Below are 20,852 nucleotides of genomic sequence, written 5' to 3' on the forward strand. Positions count from 1 at the left end.
AACAGATGTGTTTGCATATCTGTAAACATCGCCCTTAGCAACCAATGTCAAAACATTTCCTTGTCTTATATCACTGAGATCAGACATCAGAGGGGGGAATACCTGCATTCTGGTAAGAAGAGATGCAAACGAGTAAAGAGAGCAGGGGAAGCTCAGTGTGAAAAATCTGGCAAAAGCTGGAAAACAGCAAACCTTGAGAACAAACATGGAATGCAAATGAGTCGAGTTCTAATGCCTTCAAGTACCCTTTGGATTTAGAGAGCTTATTGGAAAAATAAATCTATGAAAATGAATGTACCTTCTGACAAGTCTATTTATTCTATAGCAGAGCTCCATGTTAGTTTTTGCATAGCACTTCTCTGTAGCTGAAGAATACATACCACACACACACACTTATGAACTTCAAGCTTTTATACAAATTATGTTTATACAAGATCAGGCAACCATGATATGGAACTTCAGCTGTAGGAGTTAGTTTTACTAGCTGTTCTAGAAAACTAGATTTCAGACCTTCAGTGGCCTATAGAATTGCAAATAAGAGCTTCTTGATATAGGGGCTATGCTTACGATCACAAAAATCGGGCTAGGAAAATCCTAGCCCGATTTTTGTGATCGTCAGAACCACCAGGCTCGCAGCCAAGCCCGGTGGTTCTGGAAGGCTAACCCGCTCCTGTAGCCTGCCCCTTAGCCCGGGTTTGCAGAGCGAGCGCTCCACAAACCTGGACTATCTGCTCGTGAGTAGCCGCAGCGCGGCTCTGCACCGCGGCTACTCATGAGTAGACCCCCGGCCAGGAGGCTTAAAAGCAGCCTCCCAGCTTGGGGGTCTACCCAGTATGCCCTGCGCGCTCGTGCAAAGCATACTGGGGCTTCCGGGGGCCGCGCGGCCCCCAAGCTCCCCAGCCCCCGCCGGCTCCATCTCGGAGCCGGCAATCGTGTGGGCTTAGCCCGCTCTTCCCACTCACCACTAGGAACCAGGTCTCACTGATCGTGAGACCCGGTCCATTGAGTCATTACAATGTAGGTTAGGGCTTTTCAGTTTAGAAAAAAAGACAACTGAGGGGAGACATGATAGAAGTCTATAAAATCATGGATGGTGTGTAGAAAGTTGATAGCGAGAAAAAAATCACACAGGGCTACTGTGTGAAACAGGATGCTGGACAAGATGGGCCTTGAGCTTGATCCAGGAGGGCTTTCCTTATGTTCTTATGTACAACATCTTCACTATGAAAATAATATACAGGAGGCTCTTGAATATTGTGCAGGTAACATTCACGGAAGTTCCATAAATGTTAAAACTGCAATATTCAAGGACCATTCTAGACCTAAACAAAAAAAGTGGAGGCTAGGTTCCTTCTCAGCTGGTGCAGGGTTAGATTTTTAAACTTTAAACCTCCCAGAGCAGCCCGCGAGCCAGCTGAGAAGCATGAAGACTGCTCTGATGGGTTTAAATATCCAACCCCATACAACAGCTGAGAAGCATGCAGTTTAAAGTTGAAATAGCCACTCTTCTCAGCTGACGCACAATGTTAGATATTTATTCTGTTGGATATTTAACCACCCTCACCCTGGAGCAACCCACACACTTCTCAGCAGAAACAAGGGCTGTTCTGGGAGGTTTAAGTTTAACTGTCCAACCCTGAACATGGCTGAGAAGCAGTGCAAGAGTGGATTTTTAAACTTTAAGCCTCCTAGAGCAGCCTGCACATCACATCTCAGCTGGTGTGTGGGCTGCTCCATGTATACCAGTTTAGCTTGGGGGTAGTTAATGGGGTTTTCCAAAGGGGAAAATCCACAAGTGACTGAAATTACCCCTGCGATGACTAAACTGGAATACAGGGAACTACCCCTCAGCTCTTCTTCATGCTTGGTACCGCTACACCTGTTAAATAGCAGTCTGCTGTGTGTTTGGAAAGACACAGGAGCCAAGTGAGGACATGGGTGGCAACCCCAGGGAGGAACAGCTGGCTTCCCATGTGCCACTTCTGTTGCTATGGTAGGCATCACTGTTGGTATGCATGGCACAGGTGAAAGAGGAAAAATATTTCCTTTAACTCTGCAGCAGCCCCTATCCACTCTTCCTTCTCAATAGATTCAAGATACCTGAAGATAACTTGAAATCACAAAGCTTTGTTGTAGATCTGTTTTGCAAATAAGCAAAGGGTTACAGGTTTGACAAGTAGAGTACTTTCTAGTTCCCTGTCTAAATTTCCAGGTGGCCAACCCAGTTATCTGACCTCATACTTGGATCAAGTCCTTCAACAATCCAGGTGGAGGCAGAGGTCTGTACGAACAAAAAGAGTGGTTCATTTCGAATTTGAATCAAGTCAAACCAGACCATGTTGCTCTGAACTGGTTTGGTTGAACGAGCTGGCCAGTCCAGTCCATTTGATCGAACTGGTTCAGGTGGTTTGGGCACCAGTGTAAAGTAATCCTCACTGGATTCCCCTTTATAACTACAGGGGGTAGGGGCGGGGCCTTTCCAAAGGTAAGGGGTGGCCAGGCGGGGGTGTCGAGAGAGGTAAAATGCTGCTTGCCCAGCCGATATGGGTGCTGACTGCCAGCACCACCACTCACCGTTCACCCTCCCTGGTACAGTCCCAACAAGCATGCTCCACCCTCCTTTAAGAAGCTGCTTGGTTCTGGCCTCTGCCTGGCTGCCCCTACTGAACCAGTTCATCTGAAACAGATGTGGTTTGGTTTGATAATGGACTCAACTGCCCCTGGTTCGGTCCGTGATCAAATTGCCAAACCAGTCCCATTTCAAGGCAAACCAGTTTGGCAGTTCATGCCAAATGGGTTTGCCTTGAAATGCACATCCCTAAGTTGATGGTCAGAGTGCAGTGTAAGGAACCATGATCAGTTCTCCTGAACTTTTCTATACCTAGATTGTTGGGATATGCACGAATCGATTTTTGTGATTTAATTCAGGTTTGAAACAAATCATTTGATTTGAAAGTCAAATCTGCTGCCCTCGAATCTAGGTATAATTGATTTGAATTTGATTTGATTCAAATCCAAATCTATTCAGCATGAATTTTAAGGGCTGGAGGCACCAAAGTGGGTTGTGTGGCAGGGCTCCATGGGTGCCAACTACCACCCAACCCTCAAAGGAATAGTAATAACTAGCTTAACCGGGCAGAGCATCTGCACACTAGTACTTGATCACTCCCCTCACCTCAGAGATCTCTCCACCCTCACCTGAGCCACACTCCTCCTCCTCCTCCTCCTCCATCTGGTTGCCTCTATCCTCCTCACCCCTCTTGGTCACTCCTCCATCCATTTACTCCATCCCCCTCACCCCTCTTGGTAACAGCTGCAGCATTGTGGTGCCTATTGGCCAAGCTGCAGACCCCTATCCCCAGAGAACTCCCCACCCTTACCCAAGCCCCGCTCCTTCTCCTCCCCACAGGAGGAGCAACAATAGTGGTTGACCAGGCCCTTCCTCACTGCTGACATCACAATGGCTGCTCATTCCCCTCAGGCCACTGACAGGCTCGGGCACATCCCTTGCCCTTCTTTCTCTCTTCTCCTCCTTTCTTTTTCTCTCTTTCTCTCTCCTTCACTTGCTGTTGCCCTCCATCTTTCTTCCCCCTTCTTTTTTTCTTCCTTTCTCTCTCTATCTCCCTTCCTAAGTTAGCAGATCTTGTTCATCTTGTTTCCTCATCTAATTCACACAATGGCAGCCTTCTTCTCCTGAATGGGCTCTTTCCTCCCTCACAACCTCTCTCTTTGCAGACCTCTCCCCACTATATTTTTATATATAGAGATTTATCTCCCCTACAATCAAGGTCATCTTCTGACCAGTAACAGTTGCATTCCAACTGACCTTAACCATCACAAGCTCCTCCTCCCTATCTGCATATGGAATCCACACTGCCCAATCACCATGGTGCCACAGGCTCCTCCTCCCTATCTGCATTTGGAATCTCCACTGCCCAATCACCATGGTGCTTCTGTTTACACACTCTCGCGAGAGCTGCCACGCATGGGATTAGCCACGGGTACTCCTTAGAGAAGTTATATTTACTAGCCAACCTGCACAGAGCATCTGTGCGCTCTTTGGGGCTGGCTGTTCCCTTCTCCCTCCTGCCCCACTCTCCCTCCCTCCCTTCTGCCCCACACTCTTGCTTCTCTTGCCCTCCCTCCCACCCCACTCTCTCTTGCCCGCCATCCCCCTCCCTTCCACCCCACTCTCTCTTGCCTTCCCTCCCCTCCCTTCTGCCCCACTCTCTCTTGCCCTCCCTCCCCTCCCTTCTGCCCCACTCTCTCTTGCCCTCCCTCCCCTCCCACCCCTCTCTCTCACCCTCCCCTCCCTCTCACCCTCCTGCCCCAGTCTCTCCTGCCCTCCCTCCCCCTGCTCCTCTCTCCTGCCCACTCCCCCCTGCGCCTCTCTCCTGCCCTCCCCTGCCCCCTCCCTCTTGCCCTCCACCCTCCCCCTTGCCCCACTCCCTCTTGCCCTCCCCTCCCCCTGCCACACTCCCTCTTGCCCTCCCCTCCCCCCTGCCCCACTCCCTCTTGCCCTCCCCCTGCCCCCTCCCTCTTGCCTTCCCCCTCCCTCCTCCCCCTGCATTTTTTAAAGTACTACTTACCGGGCTGCCACCACCACTCCTCCTCCCGGGCAGCAAACAGGAAAGTCCTGCCGCCCGGTTCCCTCCCACCCCAGTCTCCCACAGGCTCCTCCTGGCCTCAGCGGCTGGTCCCGGCACCGCCTGGCCGAGAGCTGCCTCCATGGCCTGTCCCACCGACGGGCCCACCATGCCAAGTGCCACCTCCGCGGCCTGTCATGCCCACTGCCGCCACTTGCCAGTCTTTGCGGCCGGCCACAGGCCAGCCACCTCTCCACCCACCCCCACCTTCTGCGCCGGTATTGGGGCCTGCCAGCCGCCCACTGCTTGGCCGCCGGCCACCCGGCCGCCTGCTGCCTCACCACCTCAGCCTTCGGCTGGGCCCACCACCGCTTCGCCGCAGCCGGGCCTGCAGCCACCACCCGTCACCAGGCCGGACCCGCCAGCGGCTCTGGCTCGTAGCCGGCCAATTCTCCTCCTCCTGGGTAGGCCAGCCAATCAGGCGTCTCTGCAGCCCAGCCAATCAGCTGGGCTGCCAGGATGCATTTTCGCTGGCACACCCAGGAGAAATATATATATATAGAGAGAGAGATTTATATAAATAAATATAAATTTATTATATATTTTATAGAAATGTGTGTGTGTGTGTGTGTGTGTGTGTGTGTGTGTGTGTGTATGAACTTTATTTGTTAGCCACCTCATAACAAATTGTTCTTGGAATTGGGCAAAGCATAATCAGGAAAAGGGTGTGGTTTTTAAGGAATGTTTAGGGCTTTTTATTGTTGTGGACAATGTGGATTGCTGGTTGTGAAATGACTTCTTTGTAGGGATTCCCCATGCAGAAGTCACTTCACAAATGATAATCCACACATTAAAGTTCCTAAAATATTCACCCCGGACGGTGATGGCAGAAACTTGGGGGGAGGGGACACAAAATGGAAATTGCTGCGAACAAAATGGAGGCTCAAATCACTGAATTGATTCAAGCTCTAATTGAGGGAGATTTGATTTGACCTCAAATCTGATAAGCATCCTCAAGTGTGATTTTATTCAACATAGTCACTCAAATATCCCATATTCGAATTAAATCGGTTCAGCCACAAATCAATATGGACATCTCTACTAGACTGTTTATCACTAACTTATCTGGCTCTTTCCAACTGACTACAACTCTTTTTCAAAAACTGACTTTCCAGAGACACTTTAATCTCTCTTTTCGTCTCCTGATCACTAAAAATCAAGTTAAGAACAACTTTTTCCAATGCCGGACTGAATATTCTTCCTCTTGTGGAACTGGAAGGTCAAATTAAGGGTCCATGTGCTTTTGCAATCACCAGTGCATTGGAGATACTGTCCACTTTATATATAAATGTGGAATGTCCCAAGATATCCATGTAAAATATATCCATCCAGTAGTAGCTTCAGAGATGGGATATTCTCCTCAAGAATATATTATGAGAATATCCTCAAGAATATATTATGAGGATATTCTCAAGAGAAGTTGTTTTTGTTAAAGAATATCGGAAAGTATGTAACATTTATGTCAGCAAGGTTTCTTGCTCAAGCACTGTTTTTGAATACTAAGGGTAAGGAAAATGTTATAGATAACTGTGAACCATTATAGAGTTTAGTGTCATGATTTTTGTAATAATTTGCAGTGCTTCCAAGTGCTTAATGTTTGTTTTCTCGTTTTATGGTGGACTTTGTATGTTATTCAACAGCAACAACAATGACAATGTATATACTGCTCTTCAACAGAAGTTTCCAAAGTGGTTTCAATAGAGAAATAATAAATAAATAAGATTCTAATCCACATGCCCTAGTCTAGTTCTCTACTATCCCACTGGTAATCCTTCTGATGTCTACACCTGAGCAATCATCTGCCTTGGGAGATAGTGATGTTGGGAACAGTATTCACCCACACCATTAAGCAGTGTCTCCAGTGACTAATAGTTCTCTTCTATGTGCCCTGGTTTTAATTTCCTGATGAATGGAGTGGAGTGCACACAGTGCTCATTCATATATGTGCATCCTGTTACCTTCACCAATACATGGTGAACATGTATGAACATCACGAACATTGTGTGGAATAAACAAGTCATGAGCAAAGGTGTTCTGGTTGCTCAGATCAAAGAACAATGGGCAGCCCAACAGAGTTTATAAGAGTGAGACTCACTGAAGGTTATGTCCCTGTAAGCAGGTAATTAGAAATGCTATATCAACAAAACAGCCTTGTTATAGAACTGCCATGCTAAGTCAGACCACTGGTCTATCTTTCTCAGCATCCTGTCAAGCAGCATTGGCCAAATAAATGTCTCTGCATCATGGGAGTTTCATAACCTGAGTTTGATGGCAATATCTATCCCTATTGTCAATTCCAAGCATTCAAATACTGGAAGGTCAGAAGTATTCTGTTGGTGCAGCTTAGCTCTTGGCTGGGAAATCCAAAGATTCTACTTCAGATTCTCTGTGGGTCTATTCCTGAGGGTATGAACAAGTGTCTTGCTTCAAGTAGCAATGTTTTGTCAGCTGTATTGTACTTGTTTTGTGTGTGTCAGAAACTATAGATGTCAGAGCTGGACTATGTTGTCTTATCCCTGTAGCAAGCAATTTCTGCCCCACTTTAACATCTAGCATGAGTTGTCACTTGGATCTACCAGATTAGTAGCAGAAGCTCCCAGGAGCCTTTAGTGCTGATGAGAAAACATTCCACAAAATTGGGGGATGCGTGTAGCAAGCTGACTGGGTGTTATGACAGAATGAGAACTCAGGTGGTGACTGGGCTTTAGGAACTACACAGACAATGTCAATATTTGGATTATCTCCTTAATTCTCTGTTACCCCAGTTCAGTTCAATGAATTCCATTAATATCTTACCTGCTTACCATGATGGAGGCTATGTATTTGCAATGTATTTCTGCATTATAATTCTTCTTTGCATGTATTTAGCCAAAATCCATAAGAAATCAGAAGATATCATGAACACCCATGCTCTTGTTAAAAGCAACAAATCATTAAGTTGGCTTTTACCGCACAATATTTATTATTCAAGGCAAAATTTAAAACTCTGAAAAGTGTCCACCACGTTGTGTTTAATGAAGCATGATTTTTGCTATGTTCTCAAAAAGAATGGTTAAGCAATACCATAAAGCAAATGTATTTAGTAAAGAAACTCTGATAACATTAAAGTTTGTTTAATGGCTCTGTTTTATCTTCTAAAAGGCAGTTGGTAAGGTAATTATAATATGCAAATTAGCTTCCACTGGGCTGCATATTAAAAAAATAATATACTAGGACAGTTGCGAATTTTCACAGGTTTCAAGATGTTACACAAGTAGGAGCTTCTTTGCATCTTACTTTTACAAATCCCTCCACGTTAGATTATTTGACTCATTCCAGAGCTCCCTGCTACCTTAGGTGCAAAAGAGAGCAAAATAAATTACCCATTTGTCTATAAAGGTTTGCATAACGAGAAAACAACAAACAAAGCTGAGCCAAAACTGTTCACTATATTTCAGGAACATTTTTAGCAGCATCAAAATCTGTCACCACTGTTTTTCAATGATTTTTTAGCAATGCCTGGAGAAATGTGTACATATTTATTCAGTAGCCCAGTTCACATGTACAGTTTAATTGTACTTAAAGCTAGCAGAGTTGATAAATGTAGTACGCCTGGGCACTTTTCAGATTACATACTAAACCGGGGTAAATGCTTCGACTTGGCAGGATCATATTGAAAACAATCCCCAGAATCTCAAACTCCTACCAGGAAAATACAACTCCTTTTCTGTGACGCACATGCAATATTGTAACACTGGTAAAAACTGAAAGAAGGCATCGGGAAGGTGAATGGTACCTTGTTGTAAGCGTAGGGACTGCCGTGTCACAACACAGGAAGTACAGAAGCACACATTGGAGATCCATACTGACTCTGTTGCATGGATTAATCTGGAAAACGCCCTGAATGTGCAGAACTTGAGTTAAGCCTCAAAAGTAAACTCCAGTTTGCCCCAACAAATTCCGATTGGGACCTGAGGTTTTCCCCAAAGTTTGCTACTGATTACCACAGTTTTGCGGCCAAAGTGTAACTTCCGAAGCAGACTCATCCCTAACTGCAAATTAAGCACCCATTTCCAAACTCCAATCATAGAGGTGGCAGCACAGACCCACCTGAGGACATGGCTGCTCCATGCTTTCAGCACTGTTCACTGGCAACCACTCGGAAAACCGGCCCCACCCCTCCTGTCAGCTGCATAGCTATGGAGTTGCTAAGCTACAGGGATGCTAACATGCCCCATCCCAGACCAGCCATCCTGTGAAGCTACTCAGTCTCTTGAGCTGAGCAGTCATGGGTGTCCACAAGCACAAACTCCCCAAGTGGAAGCACAGGCAGGGGAACAAAAGGGGGAAGCCAACAGGCAGACCCAAGCAGGGAATCTTGAGCAGCCAAGTTCTATCGTTCACAAAGAAAGGGTGGGGAAGGGGGGCCCAGACCCTTCCTGGGGAGTGCAATTTTTGCTCCCTAAGTCTACCATTGAGAAGAACAATCCAGAGAAGTGATCAGAATTCTCCTGGGTTGCGTTATGCACAAACCGCAGTTAAGCCTCAAAGGTAAACTCCAGTTTGCCAGATATTCCAGATATTGCCCTGCCATTACAGTCCAGGACTGCTCTCTCATGAAATTGTCAGGCCAGGGAGGTACACATGTGGGCCGGAGGGCTGCAGGCACCCAGCCAGAATACTGTGTCCCTGAAGGCCCTGGGGAAGGGTACCCCAACAACACCTTTCCTGGTTTTGGTGGATGGTAGACTGCAGGATTACAAGCACTCGCCTTGCAGTCAGGTCACCCCACAGCCATATGCATGGATTTCTCTGCTCACCACGCCCATACGGCTTGGCAGGGATCACTGGAATTGCCATCTCCCCTCAACCAGGGTTCCCCGCAGTGGCTCATCTGTATACACCACAATGATGGCCCTGGCCCAGGAATTTTGAATCGCTGGGAAGATCCACTCCTCAACCCACGGCCTGCCCCGTCCATACAAATGATTTGTGTGGGGGTGCTATTGGTGGGGTCTGAAGGGCAGACACCCAGAAGTGATTCCAGAGCAGCCAAGTTCTGTTTTTCCACACATAAATGATGGGGAAGAGGGCCCCCAGTCCTTTCGCCTTTTAGTGGTAGATGCCCACCAATGCTAGCTCCTGAGCAGGACAGGTCACTGAGGACAATCTTGGGTCACTTGAGATCCTTTTTCAAGGAAACTTCTGGCTGACCCGGGCTACAATGGCAAGGCATGAGAGTGACAGGCCATGAAGACAACCCCAAATAGCTCAAGAGAGGGACCATCAGAGCGGAGAGGAAAGAAGTGAAAAGCCCGAACAAATGTGCCATATTGTGAACTGCCCAGGGACTTTATTGAACGTGACAGTATATAAATGTACTAAATAAATAAATAAATGATGCCAGACAGCAAAACATCCTCTTCTCCACCTAACATCTCCCTCACAAGAGCATCAGGCCATGGGTGTCAGGATAGAGCGAGGATGGTTTCTGACTCATGGCTGTGGGGTCTGCTATCCCGGGGAACACATTTCTAGTCTTGGGGACCATGGGCAAGCTGCCACAATATCGTGCCCCCTTCTTGCCCACACATCCATGTGCACAGGTGTACCGTTTCCAGTGCCCCAGCGTGGCAACACAAGTCTACAGTGTTGTCCGGAGAGCAGTGGGGCTCCCCTCTCCCATCCATCCCCATGCCTGCAGATCTGCACACAGCGGTAAGGCAGAACAGGAACTGGGAGTCCTGAATGGGCAGAAAGCTTTGTGCCTGTGTCCATCCCTCCAAAATCATGCACATGCCAGAGAAAAGGGAAAGGGGGCATCTAGATGCCCTCTGGGTGCTTGCAGGTCTGCACAGGAAAGGAGTGTGGGGAGGTTTGGGGGGGTTCTGTTTTATTTTTAACAAAGAAAGGGTGGGATAGTGGGATCCAGCCACTTCCCTGTAAGGGGGTTCCAAAACCTCTTTGAGCAAGGCCTTGGTTGCTTCTCATCAAAACATGATGATGAGTGTGGCCACAAAATGGCTATGCGAACTACATCCACTCATGAGAATTGTTGGTCCATGGGTGCTCTAAGTGTTGGGATCCAATGGGCAAGGGTGTTCCAGAGACTTCGTTCCTGCTCCTGGAGACAGTGGCTGAGGTGCCAGCCCCCTGCCCAGCCATCCACACCTGTGCACAGGTGCACCATCGCCATCAGCCCCAGCAGTCCACCCCGCTGCCCCGGGGTCAGGAGAGAAGAGGAAAGTAGCCTCTCCCATGATTCCCCATGCCTGCACATCAGCATATGGTTCACAGATGGACTGGACTCAGAAACTTTAAAACTCGAGAGAATGTGCTATCCCATTGATCCACCCCATGGCCGTGCACACAGCCAGGCTATGGAACATGTGTGTGGGGATGTCCTCTGGGTGCATGCAATGCTGAAGTGGGATTAGGGGAGAAAGAAGTTTTATTTTTCTTATTTTTTCCAACAAGGTTAGTCCGGGGGGCCACTAGAGTGGGCCCCCCTTGGTTTCCCTCGTAGTTAAGTGGCTGGCTCAACTCATGAGCTCACAGTCCATGGGTGTTTCAAAGACGTATGTTCACAAGCATGTGCAGTTGTGGAGGCAACATAAATAGGGCAACCCCATTAGATTGCTGGGCTGGTAACATATGGTAGGGCAGTGATACCCGGGGTTGGGCTAAAAGGGCAGCCACAACCAGGAATTATTGGAAGGCTTTGCTCTATTTTTTGTACAATGATGCTGGGGAAGGGGGTCGCAGTCCCTTCACCTTGGGTGAACATGTGAGGTTCCTTGGCTTACGCATGAGAAGGACCAGGAAGCAGGGTCAGCATTGCCCCCAGTGAAAGGAGAGATTCCTCATCAGTGATGGTGATGGATGCTGTTCCTCAGCGGACCACTCACTCATGAGCATGTAAGGCTATGGGGATACCCCTTCACAATTTATAAGAAGAACCATCTGCTGGGACGGGGGTGTCCAGCTGAATAGCTAATAATGTGTGATATCCCTTCTCCCACAGACCACACTCTCATGAGAGTGTAGGACTATGGAGACATGCTTGAGGGCCTGACAGCAGATGCTGCCCAGCCAGGTAGCTTTATACAAGCAAGCTGCGGGGACAGGTACCCTGGCAACATCTCTCCTTGTCTTAGCAACTGCCATGATAAAGCTGTCAAAGTGATCCCTCTGCCAGCCGATTCCACCCATTTGAACATGTCCATCTTCATTTTTGCCCACAATGGTAGCCCCACTCTCCTGGGGTTGCTGGAAACTGGAGCTCCCCTTCCCCATGATTCCCTGCAGCACAGATCTGCATACAGCGCAACACTGGGCGGAATCCAGGAAATTTGAATGAGAGTAAGATCTGTCCTTGCTCTCACTGTTTCCCCAGTCTACCCAACCAGCTATGCCTGGACACATGGAGCATCAAAATCTCCTTTGGGTGTGTGAAAAAGGAGGGGGTTGCTGTGCAAAAGATCTATAATTAACCAGAGAGAATGGGGACCCTACACAAGTGGTACCCCCTTTCCCCCCTCAATTCATGTGCAACACATGGGAGGAGAATTGGTCTTGTGGTAGCAAGTATGAATTCCCCCTGCTAAGAAGGGTCTGTCCTGGTTTGCATTTGAATGGGAGACTACATGTGAGTACTATAAGATGTTCCCCTTAGGAGATGGGGCTACTCTGGAAAGGGCACCTGCATGCTTGCATGCAGAAGGTTCCAATTTGCTGCCAGTGTGTGGAGACAATACGACCTAGGTGGACCAACTGTCTTACTCAATAGAAGGTAGCTTCCTATGTTCCTGTGCTGCTGTGAGTGTGCAGTCCGACGAGAGACCAAAGGTTGTTGATCCTAAGATCCTCCCAGTATACTGGCCCTCTCGTGAGTACTAGTCCCCTGGTGGCAAGCCACCACAGGGGCATGTGTGTGGTTTGGTCTCCATGGACTGCTTTGCCGCAGTGAGCCATCGCAAGAGCATCCTTGGTCTCAGTGGGCCAGACCTTTGCCCTTCATCATATACTACTAGGAAGTCATCATGTTCCCTTTCCTTTCCAGAATGCCCACCCACCACCCCATATTCCCCTTCTCAACTAGAAATTGTGCTTGTATGAGACAATTTTGTTGTATGGCTCTTATTTGGATGCAATTGCTCTCAGAAGGGCTTGAATGCAGGGGTGTAACTATAATAGGGCAGGGAGAGTTGTCTGGGGGCCCACTGTCTTGGGGGGGGACCCAGAGGCAAGTCACATGACTGACTCCCCCAGCCACGCACCCGCCTGGGTTTCCTTCAGTTGTATTCATCCTCCAAAATTGATGTGAGTGTTAAGACCTGGAGCTACCAAACAGCATGTCTTTCTCTAGTACCATTAAATGACTTGCATCGTCCACAATTTACAAAACCTTTTAAAAAATAATTTAGGATGATGTTCTATTGTGGCACAGAGGTTATATGTGCCACAATTTTACTATGCTTTTTGTTACCACTATTCAGCCTCATTTAATATTTACTTCATGAGCTGAGCTTCAGGGGGCGGGGGCATTTTAAAATCTTGTCTCTGGGCCCACTCCAACCTTGCTACACCCCTGCTTGAGTGGCATAGCATTTAAAGGGATTTAAATGCCCCTTCCCTGCCAAGGGTGGGTGGACCATTCTAAGAAGGCATGATCACACTTGGCATGTCCCCTTGAAGATCTTTGCCAATGGCTGCCACCCTGGAGATGTGCCAATGCCTTGCCCACAGTCTGGTGATGCAAGCACTATGGAGCTTGCTGGGATGCAGCCTCGGCAGACCAGGAAGAAGGGGGGGGCTCCCCTGCCCCCGGAACAGAGGTTGCCGGACTGTAATTGGATGGACATCTGTGGTGTTTCATGGTCTGAATAATGAACTGCAGGTTCAGGAACCTCCAGTTTCATGTTATGTGCGAATGTGGCCATTGTTTAAGAACTAGCATCCACGCAGTTAAAAAGCTTCTGAAATCTAACCTATTAGGCCCATTTCTTAGAATGCTGGCTGCCCTTTTTGAACTATATTGACTCATCAAAATCATTATCACACACCTGAAAGGTTAAATTGATCTCAGTTCTTTGGTGTGTTAATATATGCCATATGTTACTGATGACATTATTTCTCCAGTTTCTTTGGCAGTATTGACATCCCCCATCAGAAGTTCTTTTCCTTCTTGTGCCTTAGTTTTGATTGTACATTATTAGCGGTTTGACTGCCATTTTAATTTCCCTTTTTGTTGTATTATTCTAGTTTATAAAACAGAAAATTACAAAGAAATTATTTTTTTAAAAACAGGCACCTGGCCCTTCCTAGATTTTTAGTCCAGTGAAGAACTAGATATGTATTAATATTGCCATCAATCAGTCATGATTGTCAAATTATCTTGGAGACCCCCATAATGCAGATGTCTCGGCACCCTGGACAAATCCCACATCTAGCTAATGATTCTTACTGAAGAATCCTAATATGTTAAATAGTGCATATTGTCAGCTCTTAATTGGACACATGTACTTTCCTTTGCTGAAGAGTAAAACTCTCCTACTGATGGGGCGCTGTACCCCAAAGTCGTTGCCCAGTTCTATACATGTTAACTCTGAAATACGTTCCACTGAACTCAGTGCAATTTCAGCCTTAACAGCTACTGCCTACCTTTCATTCCATTCTTTCTTTCTTTCCTTCTTTTGCTGTTACTGCCATGATCTTGCCTCCCTCCCATGCATCTCCTGCTATTACTGCTTTCGTGTCTCTTTCCAGGCTGCTGAGTCAAAGCAATAAGCCACATAACCTTTCTCTCTCTCATTGCTCCTGTGCAGGCTAAGTGGGACAAGAGCCAATTACTGCCCATAAGAAACAGGCCCCAAATTGTCATAGAACCAGCGCTCTTTTAAAAACCTGGCAGCAGGAGGCCTATCTGTGCAATAAAAGACTGGGATGTTTTACCAGCTCTTTTTGGCTTTGGTCTAAAACTCAATAACCGGAAAATGAGGAAAAAACAGAATTGACAACAACAACAAAAGAGACGAAGATGATTAAACAAAAGAGGTTATCCTCCTCTTGTACCCAAGGTGACTTCAGGAAGCTACACTGAAACATCAAATGTGTTGTATTCTCTTTCCCTACTGCTTGATCATCTCCTTATATGATTTCTGAAAATAATTAAATAAGAAGGTGGGTTGTTTTGTGTTTCCTTTCCAAAGGAAAATAAAATCAACTACAAATTTACTTTTTGAACTTTAGATGCTTAAGGTTCAGGCAGATGAGTGATCCAACCAAGTTCATCCATTCTACTTAAAAAAAAAAAGCCAGTCCTGCTGAGCTTGTGACATTGAGCTGTAGGCCCCAGATGCTTCTGCTGTTGTAAAAACCTCTGTAAAATCCAAGTCAAAGGGAGAAGCTGCACTTAAGTCAATGCCTAGTATTGTTTTGAAGGCACTGAAGTCACCAGGAACTACAACTATTGTTTGGTTTCCTGCTGCTTTTGCAGAGCCCTCTCACAGCTCTGTGGTAAGACAAAGCTGAAGGGAATTTCTGATTTCAAGGCTGAGCTGCCACATGCTTCAGTTAATTTTTTTTAAAAAGTTTTATAGTCTTTTGGGAAGGCATACATAGCTTCTTCCTACTGCTTCCAGAATGCTTCTCTGTGTGTTGCTTTTGCTGTTTGAACTTGGCACACTGATGAGACACTGAAGATGCTCTCAGGCTTGGTGACACAATCACAAAGATCCCGGTTGAAAAGTTAAAGATCAGGATTAGTGAGTTCTGTGGAGCTGATTGTGAGAACTCAGAATTTCAGGGCAATCCTAGTTAAACAGGACAGATAACCAGAATTTTCTAATTATCCAGAATGGTTTGACCAGGGTTGGTCTGAAATTCTGGGTTTTTCACAATCATCTCCACAGGGATCACTAATACAGATTATGTTTTAAACCCAAATTCTTGTGATTGTGTGAATCCAGCCTCAATTGATCTTAATGGTTCTGATAAAGGATAAGGGAAAAGATAGTGAAGTTGTGCACACGAACTCCAGATGCTGCTTGGGAGGGCTATGGGGAAGAAGCAGCTCACCTGCCTTTCCAGGCAGACAAACAGCAGCTGTCTTTGCCTCCACCATGCCATGCACCCACATGAGCAGCAGTACAGCAGAGGACAAACCTAGGATCTGGAGGAGGAAGTCCTCCCACATCCCAGAATTTCTCACCCCAGCAGTGGCTGCTCTCATTAGGGCAGCTGCTGCACTTGGCATGATCCTCCATCCCCCCAGCAAACTGCTCAAGATGGCAGCAGGCCAGGGGGAAGCCTCCTACCTACCAGCAATTGCCCAGATGACCACCTGTTGAGGTAGAATGAACTAACTGTTTCTTCTAGCTCAGTAAAAATCTGGGTAGAAGTACTGGGCTACCCTCAGCTGGAGCAGCTGGGAGTAGAGGGCTCCCAGCACTTCAGACAATGCGAGCAGCCTGGGTTACTCCAGGTGGCTCATGTTGTGAGAATAGCCCTGGTCTCTGATTTATGTAGGTCCCGTTATTAAGAACTTTACAAGTCAACACCTGTATTTTGAATTGTGTATAGGAAACAATGGAAAGCCAGTGTTTAGGCATGTGTACAATGTGTTCTTGATGGTTTACAGGAGGTGGGCTGCCACATTTTACATCAATTGAAGCACCCAGACAGCCGTCAAATGCAACTCATATAGAACTCATTGGAGAACTGGACAGAACTGGTGGCAATGGGTCCTGAGCAGCTAGAAATTGCTTCAGCCTTCTCACACATCTGCTCTAGATACCACTGCAGCCTGAGCTTTTGTACACAGCTGTGGACCCTGAAGCAAATGATGGTTGTAATCTGCTGTTTGGTTTTTATTGTTCCTTTCTATGCCTGATATTTTCTAACTACTGTTCATTGTCTTGTGGGACTGTGCTAGTCCCATAACAAAATCCATGAGGGGGGTCTAGTCTTAAGATGCAACAGGTGACATAGCCAACTGTATACTTTATGTCCAGATGCATGACTTTAACCCTTCATCTGTGATATCTAGAAAACTGCATGTATCATGTGTAGCAATGTAAGTTTAACAGCTTTCGAAGATTGATGTTTTATCTGGATTGATTTGTACCATCATGGCTTTTCTGTGTATCTCCAGATGTTATCTTTTCCAGAGCTTGATTATTGGGTAAAGCTGTATTACTTTGAGAAAATATTGTGATGGTCCTCTGCATCTGTGTAGGACTACAGCATAGGAACTTGATCAACAGAGTTTAATGTACACTCTCCCCTCCCCAAAGAAAGTGAAACTAAGAATTCAGAAACCTCAAATCTATGTGCACAGAAATTAAGGCAAATACTTTCCTGAGCATAAGAGTGAAGCAGGCTAGCTTTACAATCTTCACGTGGGTTTTTCTGGCTTATGGTCCGAATTCTTTGGAGCTGATGTAAAAGAGAAGCTTTTGTTATCTCACTCTGGCCTTTCTGAGAACCAGACATGCTCAGTATCACTGATACAACCCCTGCAATAGATATGGAGGCTAAAATAACTTGAGTACACTGAGATAAGCTTTTCTTAGGAAGGCAGATTTTGATCTGCTTCTGTGAACAGAACTGACCTCCCAGACATTTTGAAGTTCAATAGTATTTTTACAAGGCAAAGAAACAACAATAAATCTGAAAAAATGCCCCTGTGAGCACATTTGACTTCATTGACCAGCTTAGGTATTTTCTTGTGATGCCCATATGTTTTAGTCTTCAGATAGGGATGACTGTGCTATGCTTACCTCCCCTTCTCTCTTTTTATATATCCTCAGACCCCCTGGATAGCTTCTCTATCATGCATTTGCATACAATTAAACCTGGTATATATCAGATTTATTTTAAAAATGCTCTTTTGTTCTTTACATTTGTATTAAACTTAGTTTCACAGAGATAAACTCTTGAGCTTTATTAAATAAAAAGCAGATTCATTTGCACAACAACAACAACCAGCTTGCATATTAGTGAAATTTGCTCACTAGAACCCAAGTGAGGTTCTCCTGGCTTCATTACATTGTTCTTTTAGATGCCACATTCAGACCTTTTTGTTCACTCATGCCTTTTAAATTTACATTTTGATTTTTAAATTTGATTCTTAAACTGATTTTAAAGAGTGTTTAAATTGCTTTTTATTGTATTTTGTATTTTATCCCTCCCCTTTGGACTAAGCCCATTAAATGAGCCCTTTCTCATGATCCATGAGAAGGGCTCTAAGGTGAGAGGGGAGGAAGCCTCGAAAAGCTTTCCTCCCCACGGACGATCCTCTCCTTGTTGTGGGACAGGTGGATCACCTGCCCAGAGGACTGCTGGTTTCTGCCAGCAGCAGGGAGATTTGGAGGCCAGGAGGCCCCTCCCGTAACTCCCATAATCCACTGCACGAGTGTGTGGTACATTATGATGAGTCATTTGATGCCAGCTGGGAGGCTGCTGGTGTGTAGGTGCTGCACTGAGCCATGAAGCACACAATCAGTTAGCCCGGGGGAATGGTGCGTTTCCACCCCAAACCCGGGCTAACAGCCAGGGCTCCATTGTGGGTTTGCTGCCATGCCGCCACTAGGAGCCACCAGTATCCCAGCAGTTCTCACGCACAGGCAAAACTGGGCTGGGTTTCCTTAGCCCAGTTTTGCCTGCGTGTGAGAACAGCCTCACTGTTTTATGTGTTTTTATTTTATGTTGTAATGCTGTGTTGTGAGCCACCAAGAGAACAATTTGTTATGGGGTGGCTAACAAATAATGTTTATTATTATTATTATTATTATTATTATTATTATTATTATTATTAATTATATTTGAAGTAAGTATGTTGAAACAGAAGTCTTTAATTCCCCTGATTTGTTGAAAATGATTCGACTCCAAATTTTCAGATTTAAAGTTAATGCTGAATATGAGCTTAGCATAATCAATCCCTACAACAAATACGAGGCAGTAGCCTCAGCTGTTTACATATTCTCTTGAGAAATCATTTGGCTGACTTTAGACCTGAGTTTTGGATGCAATTTGGTATATATTAGAAAGGTCCACCTCAAGCCATAACAACATTAACATATTGTTTTCTGAAATACAGATAGAATAGAAGTAGTGGGGGGTAGGGGAGAGAAAGATAAGCCTAAAAGAAGAAAACAGTTTTAGAGCCTGCTTATTTGGTGTAGCTTTTCATTTCCTATAATCACATTTTCTTCCTAAGAAGAATCACATTCCACTCCCAGAGATTGCAGAAGAGAGCAGCTAACAATGATCCAGCGACAATGCCATGGTAGTCTTGTCAGGGAAGCCGCTGGCTGAGTCATCCCCAGACACTTCAACGATCTTCCACTTCTTCACAGCACTAGCAGTCATGGACGTTTGCTGCAGCTCAGATCCATGAGATGCAGTTTGTAAGAATGGATTACAACTGGGAGTGCAAATGGGGCCTGAAGCAATCCCAATATAGCAAGTGAATTCGCGCAAAGGGCTGACCTTATCTGCCACTTTAATATGTCTGCTATAGGACAATGGATTATGGAACTGAATGGCTTTCAAAATGCGAACTTCTTTCCACCTCTTTTTCTTTTTATTATTTTGCTTAGACAACCAAGCTTTAAAATAGTTGAGCAGTTGTGCTTCATATATTTCATATAAAAATCATATATTTATTTTTATTGGCTAGTCTATACATGTGTTTATTTAATGAGTTTAGGAATTTTTGTGGTTCTGGTTTTTGTAATCCGGAGAAGATAGGGTAAAAACATAAACTAAATCTTGACAACCTTTCCAGTGAAAAACCCGTTTACTTTGACATGTAGTACATTTCACAAATTCTTCCTGCCCCCTTCCTGTCTGTTGGGGACCGAGAGCTTTTACTCCTCTTCCATACTTCACCTCCTATAATTGCAGTCAGTCACTGCAACTGTAGAGGTATATATCGTGAAGTTGGAAGGTGCCTGCTAAACATGGCAGAGGTTGGAATCTGGTCATTGAGTCAAAATAATAACAAACCTAGGGGGCAGTGCTGTTGACCTTAAATTTTCTGATAATCTGTAGTGGACAGCAGGACTATTATTACAACTTTTACCAGATGCATGATGGATGGCTTGTGCTGATGGAACATCTCCACATACAGAGCAGAATGGCCTTCCTGATGCAAATAATCACCACTGCTTAGTTTTATTTGTGTTATGTCCCACACTGTTCTTCCACCATTCAGTGCAGGATGGTGTATATAGAGTTTCTATGTGGTTTCTCATCTGGGCAGTGTAAGGACCCACCTGATGTCTGATTTAGAGGACACCCTCTCAGAGAAGGGGAAGGATGAATGTGTCCCAAATGAGACCCCTGGCCCTAACAGAAACCCTCTAGATCTCGCAGACCCAGAGCAGCCAGCGCTTGTTGCCCCTCCTCCAGTTGCCCCCTTGGAGGACCATTGGATCTCTGGTGACCTCCCTCCCAGTGAGGTCTCCCTCCCAGTTCAGTCCCTAGAACCTTCTTCATCACCCCTAGGACCCCAGCAGCCACAGAGGCAATGCTGTGCCACTGCCAAACTCCAACGCCAAAAGTGAAGTGCATGCTTGACTGCTTGCAGCCTCGCTCCAATGGGCCTACAGGAAAGGAGGGGAAGACGAGTTCAGACATCTGTTTGGGATTAGCACCAAACTAAGCTACAGAAAGGGGCAGGGCTCCTGGCTCCTACATAATGATTTCATTGCAGCCAACTTTTGCTGGTTCAGGAGCTCATTTTTCAAGCTCTTGCCTCCAGTTTCCTCAGATACAGATAGACGCTGACCAGACCAAGGGTGTCAAACTCAATCAGATGGTGGGCCAGATTTGATTCTAATGCACCTCTGGGGCCTGCAAGTAGCCTTATGCCATTTCCTCATGCCTACCTTGCTCCCACTAGGGATGTGCCCAAACTCTGGTTCAAAGTGCAGTTCAAGTACTTTTAAGGAAATTAGAAAGGGGACTTTAAGAAAAAAAGGGAGCAGGTGTTTTCCTGCTTTCCGCCAACTCTTCCAGCTTCCTGCTGGGGTGGTGCATGTCCCCAAAGCCCCATGCACCATCAGCATGCACATGGTGTTTGTGCATGCATGGTTGCCATATGCATGGTCAACAGCACCATGCTGACCACACAAATGGCATCCGCACATGCACAGATGCCATGTGCATGCTGACAGTTCAGAAAGCAGAGGAAGTCTCACCCCGGAATTGTCACTCCCT

This window comes from Hemicordylus capensis, chromosome 4 (assembly GCF_027244095.1).
Source record: "Hemicordylus capensis ecotype Gifberg chromosome 4, rHemCap1.1.pri, whole genome shotgun sequence".
Classification (NCBI taxonomy): Eukaryota; Metazoa; Chordata; class Lepidosauria; order Squamata; family Cordylidae; genus Hemicordylus; species Hemicordylus capensis.